Source organism: Phyllobates terribilis, unplaced genomic scaffold (assembly GCF_046119375.1).
Source record: "Phyllobates terribilis strain yellow unplaced genomic scaffold, ASM4611937v1 Scaffold_3__8_contigs__length_932513732, whole genome shotgun sequence".
NCBI lineage: Eukaryota > Metazoa > Chordata > Amphibia > Anura > Dendrobatidae > Phyllobates > Phyllobates terribilis.
In genome coordinates, this window is record NW_027362763.1 from 200,504,453 (window position 1) to 200,511,823 (window position 7,371).

Genomic DNA, 7,371 nt, shown 5'->3' on the forward strand with positions numbered 1-7,371 from the left:
AGCATTAGGGCTCCATTCAGACTACTTGGTTGTGGCTCATCCACAGAACGGTTTCTGACTCGGATTCGGGACAGAACTGATTCAGAGACTAGTTTTGGCAGCGGCCACACACGGACCGGGGGATGAGGTTTCACGAGGTTCAGGCACTGACTGCTCTAGGACCAATGACTTTGGGTTCAGGACTAGCCACACTGGAAACATGGATTCCGGTTCAGGACGCTGGCCACACTGAGACCAGGGGTTCAGGTTCAGGACGCTGGCCACACCGGGACCAGGGGTTCGGGTTCAGGACGCTGGCCACACCGGGACCAGGGATTTGGGTTCAGGACTCTGGCCGCACCGGGACCAGGGGTTCGGGTTCAGGACATTGGCCACACTAGGACCAGGGGTTTGGGTTCAGGATGCTGGCCACACCCCGGCATCAGGGATTCGGATTAGGGACACTAGCCACACCGGGACCAGGGGACCTCACAACTGAACTGATAGAACATCACACTACCTAATGACAGAATATGTTACTTGGAAACTCCATTTTATACAAGATGCCTTTTATACTTGGGGACTCCACTCCCTTTTATACAAGAGACTTTTAAACCAGATGCCTCCCAGCTATTGGCTGGAAGCCATCTTGCAGTTACACAATTATACTAAATGCCTCTCAGCTTCAGGCTGAGGGCATTTACTATAAGTATGCGCTGCCCCCTTAAGAGCAGGGAAGCGCGCACGAACTAGACACGCCAACGGAAGGTGAGGCGCACACACAGACCTGGAAGAAGAGACCACACCGGGGACCACGCCGCAGGGCCAGGGCGGTGAGTATGTTGGTGTCCCTGCATGGAGGGGGAAGAGGAGACATGCAGGGACACCGGCATTACAGCACCCCTCCACTTACGCCCCCATCTTTCTCAAGCCCGCAAGGACTCTCTGCAGAGAAGTTGGAGGCCGCCAACACCTCTTCACAGACTCCCATGACTTCTCTTCAGGACCACGACTTCTTCTGTCCACTAGAAGAAAAGTGACACCTCTCACCATCTTCATGACTAGGATGCTTTTCTCCATCAAGCCTTCCTCAGCATAAGACGAAGCGGAAGTAGTATCAGGAACTTGGCATTGGGAAGTCTCTCTCCATTCGTTGAGATCCGCTACCACCCAGGAGGATTCAAGGACCATCTGGAGTTCCTCCGCCTGGTTGGTGGATTGCAGAGACTTAGAAGATGACACCGACTTGACGTTCTCTTCACCAGACCTTCAAGAAACTGAAGATACCTCTTCTGGGTTTATCTTCAGCAAGGTCTCTAAGACAACACATCCATGAGGCAGGGAGGTTCCTGGGGGCAGATCATTGGAACAATCGTCGGGACCGTGTGGGGACATCGCCTCTGCTTCCCTATCTTTGGAGACACCAGCACACAGCAAATCGGAGACTTGCACACCTGGCGAAGTAGATGGCGACACTGCTGACTGACCTGGAGGTATGGGGACCAGACACTTTTTGTGACTTGACTGTCCCCAACGAAGCACCACACGGTGTCTCCAGACTAGAACAGGCACCTGAGTTCTCAGCACTGGACAACCTATGGGAACACCAGACAGCACATGGATGGCAATCTTCTCTATAAATAATGCCCCAATCTGGAGCTCAAGTTGTTTGAAACAGACTTGACTGTCCATTGGTAGGGCTCGAACTTCACCTCACTACATCCTCACCAGATTCTGGAGCTGTCGGACAGGAATCTGACACAACTTTTCACAGCTTGAAGCACAAACTTTCCCACTGAATCGAAGCCTCCACTTACCACGAATATAGTCACAGTCATCGGTGTAGAGGGAATACTCCCGCCAAGGAAAGCCTCACTGGCCCAAGGCTTTAGAGTTTTCCAGACTTCCCAAGACAAAGACAGTAAGGATGTTCCACACAACCGCAGCGATACCGCAATCTTTTCTCATGACTGAGTTCTCGCTTCTTCTTAGCCTGCCAAACACTGTCGACCTTCACAGATTCCGCAAGGGTAGCTGCCTCACCAGGCTGGGGAACGGGTGGTCTTTGGAATAACAGGGCCAAATGTGACTGTTAACTTACACCTGTCACCACTCTGGGCTGCTCCTGGAAGCTGGTAAAGGAAGATGTTGCAGAAGATTCCGGATTCGGCTCATCGAAGACCTTTCGGAATAGGAAAGCCACCAGGAAGGCCTGCATGTGCAAGGTGATAAGAGACCCTCTTTACCATAAGGGGTTAAACCATGCCAGGGCATCTCCTGCTACTGTAGGTAGGACATCAGGAATCCCACCTTGTCTTGATCGGAGGAAAACTGCTGACTGAAAACTCCATAGTGCCGCATGCACTGCTCCAGGAACCCACGGCACTGGTTCGGATCCCCATAGTACTGAAGCAGATCAGACAAGACAGATTCCACTCCAAAGGCAAAAGTTTCAGGCTGCATAAGCACAGCCGTAGGTACTGTAACTTGGGATGGTGCAACTGACGTCAGGGCTTCCAATCGGGCATCTAGTGATTAGTCCCATATGAACTTTTTATTTATATATTTTCATGTATACACATATTCTTACAAACTTTCTGACCTATGTATATTTTTATCTCCTCCTGCGATTTGTCGCCACTTTGTGTGCACTTATTAAAAAATTGGCTATCTTATAATAAAGACTGATATTTTAATTTGAATTATAACCTCTACCGTTTGTAGTTATACTTTTTTGTATGAATTGGTGATACATTATAGTCTAAGTGACTTTTGTCATTCATAATTAAAAAAATATATATGAAAAAAAGCACATAATCACCTCCCGGCCCAGTGCCGTTCTAGTGATGGTGGTGTTACATCTCCTGGCAGTCGTGTGGCATTATTGTGTCATGTAAACCCTGCAGCCAATCTGCCCGGTCAGTCCGCTCAACTCAACCTGCCAGACAGAACAGTCTCATCTGATTGAAGTGTGAAAGCTGCAGATCGGCGGTCACTGATTGGCTGCAGCGCTCACGTGACATAATAATGTAATGTGACCCCCGAGAGACTTAGCGCTGACATTGCAGGAAGGGGATGTCAGCACTGCGGGCGAAGTACGGGAGTTATTATTTCATTGGGGATAATTTTGCATTTCAGCTGGGTTGTCCATTAGTGAATAACCTTACTTTACCCCACTGGTTGACACATAAAGGCGAATAAAATTGAGAAAAACATAAATAAATAAAAATAATAATAATACAGAGTAGTACAGAACAGGCAACATTATTTGAAAAAAGGGGGAAATCAAAGTAATATGTGTATATATATATATATATATATATATATATATATATATATATACACATGTATATAAAAGGAATTTATTGACTTATAAAATGAATACATGTAAGTATAAATACACTAGCATATATATATATATTGAGAGAGAATATAAATTCAGAGCGCACAGACATATATACAGAGTATATATATATATATGTATATATATATATATATATAGATAGATATATATATACACACACACATAGATATATCACAGGAGAGGCAGGATGTTATTTTACTGTAGATCTATCATCTTGCAGCCTCCTGCTGGTGTAACACTACAACTCCCAGCATGTCCCCTCAGCCCAAGGTGTGAGCCCACTGCCTGCACAATATGGAGTCGCTGCTCCTGGTCTCCGCACACATTCAATGTCGCACTGTTACCTCATCTCCTTCTAGGAACTTTCCACTCTTTCACCAGGTGCTTAGTTGTTGTACTTCTGGTTCCCATGGATACCGGTGATGTCAGGTATGCGACGGCTTTACAGTAGACTCGGGACTACAGACCCGTCACCATGGAGGCGGTCGCTCTGTAGTGACGTCACTGTCCGGCCATGTTTGATAAGGGCACGAGTGCCAGTCTCTTGCAGCTAATGACCTAATGCGGCTTCTACAGAGAATTATTCACACTGTGACATTTAGCAATGCTGAGCCCGAGCTTACTTCTCTGACTAGTGTCATTAAAGTTAGTTTCTGTCAGATGTTACTACTCAGTCACTATTTTCAGTGCTAAGTGCTGGGCACCGTTATGTGCTGATAAGACTGTGTTCACATTACAGTGCTCTCCTGTGTGCACTATGTCTGGGAGTTTCTGTGGGACTCCCCAAAGAATGTATTTTGACAGGAAACTTAATAGAGTCATGCACCTAAATTCGTCAACGTGGACGCTGTCTGGCCCCCATCCTGGCAATATTTGTCTTTTTCAGACATGCACAAAAACATGGAGGCCAGACAGCGTGCACCGTGACTGTCATCATCATTCAAGTGCATGGTGTTGTCTGAGTTCCTCTCAGAATACAGTTTCTGGAGATTCCCACCGAAACCCCAACTCAGCGATAAACAGAGAGCGTCGTATTAATATGAACCCAGCCTAAGGTAGCGGATGTGTTCCTGTCTTAAATGGTGAGGTGGCGATAAAAGAAAGACCCTTGCCCACCATGTGGCGACCACTTTTCTATCTGTATCATATCCATATGGAAAGAAGAAAGCAGCGCTATGTTAGATGTAGGGTGCGAGTCCAGGATAGCAGCTCTGTGCCCCTCCAAAGATATTACAAAAAAAAGTCCAGAGTTGTAGTGGAAAAAATAAAGTGGTTTAGTCACACATCCACTTTCTGTCTACTACAAGCATGGCGTGCTGCATATATACAGGGTGGTCCAAAAGTAGGTGGACAGAAAGTGTAATAAGGTTATGAAGGTTATGGAACAGTCACAGGAGATAAGTATCTCGAAATTCGAATGAATCAAGTTGTTCCCCAGTTACAGCAACAGCCTAATTCAAATGACCTTTATTTCCAACAAGATGGGGGCCCCTCCACATTATTCAAGAGTAGTCCGCGAGTATCTTGATGAAACATTTCCTAATAAATGGATTGGCTGAATAGGCCCACTTGATTGGCCGGCACGTTCACCAGACTTGACCCCAATGGATTTTTTCTTTTGGGGAGTACTCAAGAACAAAGTTTATAGTCGAAAACCAAAAAGTGTCAGTGATTTGAAAAATTACATAAGAGATGCATTTCAAGAAATTAATACCCAAAGAGACTTGTGCAAAAAAGTTTGTCGAAGCGTAAGAGGCAGACTTCAAAGCTGTGCAAATTGTAATGGAAAACAGTATGAGCGCCTGAGTTGATAAAATTTAAGGGCTTTTGTATTATTGTTCAGAATAAAATGTAATTGTCAATGTTATGCTTGTGTTAGTAAATATAATTTTATATATAAATCAAAATAAATGTTATTATTTTCTGGCCACCTACTTTTGGACCACCCTGTATACATACATACACACAAGGGCAGATACACACAGAATTGGGCCCCTGTGCAAGTACAGTATATGGGCCCTTTGGAATTCAATAGCTCATCATAGTGCACAACGCCACCTCTTACCTTTTGGGCCTGTGTGCAATTAAACAGATTGCACCAATGGCATGTCCGACCTGGCACACACATACAGTGGGAAAAATAAGTATTTGAAATAAAAACCAGAAAATAACATTGTATGATTTTTACAGAATTAATTTGCATTTTATTGCATGAAATAAGTATTTGATACAATAGAAAAACAGAACTTAATATTTGTTACAGAAACCTTTGTTTGCAATTACAGGTGTCAGATGTTTCCTGTATTTTTTGACCAAGTTTGCACATACTGCAGCAGGGATTTTGGCCCACTCTTCCATACAGATCTTCTCCTGATCTTTCAGGTTTCGGGGCTGTCGCTTGGCAACATTGAGTTTCAGCTCCATCCAAAGATTTTCTATTGGGTTCAGGTCTGGAGACTGGCTAGGCCTCTTCAGGACCTTGAAATGCTTCTTATGGAGCCACTCCTTAGTTGCCCTGGCTGTGTGTTTCAGGTGATTGTCATGCTGGAAGACCCAGCCATGACCCATCTTCAATGCACTTACTGAGGGAAGGAGGTTGTTGACCAAAATCTTGCGATACATGACCCCATCCATCCTCCCTTCAATATGGTGCAGTCGTCTTTTCCCCTTTGCAGGAAAGCACCCCCAAAGTATGATGTTTTCCCCACCATGCTTCACTATTGGGATGGTGTTCTTGCGGTTGTAATCATCCTTCTTCTTCCTCCAAACATGGCGAGTGAAGTTGATACCAAAAACTTCTATTTTAGTCTCATCTGACCACATAATCATCTCCCATGTCTCCTCTGGATCATCCAGATTGTCATTGGTGAACTTCAAACAGGCCTGGACATATGCTGGCGTGAGCAGGGGGAACTTGCGTGCCCTGCAGGCTTTTTACCCATGACGGTGTAGTGCATTACTAACAGTAATGTTTGAGACTGTTGTCTCAGCTCTTTTCAGGTCATTGACCAGGTCCTCCCATGTAGTTCTGGACTGATTCCTGACCTTTCTCAGAATCATCCTAACCCCACGAGGTGAGATCTTGCATGGAGCCCCAAACCAAGGAAGATTGACAGTCATCTTGTGTTTCTTCCATTTTCTAATTATTGTGCCAACAGTTGTTGCCTTCTCACCAAGCTGCTTGCCTATTGTCCTGTAGCCCATCCCAGCCTTGTGTAGGTCTACAATTTTGTCCTTAGACAGCTCTTTGGTCTTGGCCATGGTGGAGTGTGATTGATTGAGTGCATGGACAGGTGTCTTTTATACAGGTAAAGAGTTCAAACAGGTGCAATTAATACAGGTAATGAGTGCAGAGTAGGAGAGCTTCTTAAAGAAAAACTAATAGGTCTGTGACAGCCAGAATTCTAGCTGGTTGGTAGTGTCACGATTCCTCCGCTCAGAGTATCTGGGAATCAGTGATGGACAGCTCTGTCACCCTATCCTGTGCCGGGGCATGCTGAGCTGTTGGTGCTTTGATTGACATCTCAGTTGACCTATCTGAGACTGGGAGATGCAGAGATTTCGACAGGTGCCCTGTTCTTAGTAATTGCCCTGCTATTTAGGTGAACTGCCTGGTCCAGATCACTGCCAGTCAACAGCTCTTTTCTCAGGTGTGTGTTTGCCTGATTCCTGTGCAGTGAGTTCTGATCTACTGCTGCCTGACCTTTGGACCGTATGCTGACTTCCCGTTTGTTATTGCCCCTTTGCTTATCCGCTATTTCTCTGGTATTCTGACCCTGGACTGTGACCTGGCTTATGCCTTTGTCTTTTCCCTTAGTTTACTACGTGCTTTCTTGGTACTGACCCCGGAACGTCTGACTTCTCTGCCTCCCGGTCTGCCCATGAGTAGTGACTAGCATCACAGGCAGGTTATCAAATATTTATTTCATTCAATACAATGCAATTTAATTATTTAAAAATCATACAATGTGATTTCCTGGTTTTTATTTTTAGATTCTGTCTCTCACAGTTGAAGTGAACCTATGATA

The 7,371-nt window shown here is 45.2% G+C and overlaps 1 protein-coding gene across 2 annotated transcripts in view; it reads right to left on the reverse strand.

Moving 5' to 3' along the window:
* The window catches only part of ANKMY1 (ankyrin repeat and MYND domain containing 1), an 86,643-nt gene extending 82,862 nt beyond the window's left edge, over nucleotides 1-3,781 (reverse strand). For both annotated transcript variants that reach the window (XM_073674463.1, XM_073674462.1), the window contains exon 1: nucleotides 3,688-3,781. The gene's annotated coding sequence lies outside the window, so the exon portion shown is untranslated. The remainder of the gene's footprint in view (nucleotides 1-3,687) is intronic.
* Between the last annotated feature and the right edge of the window lie 3,590 nt (nucleotides 3,782-7,371).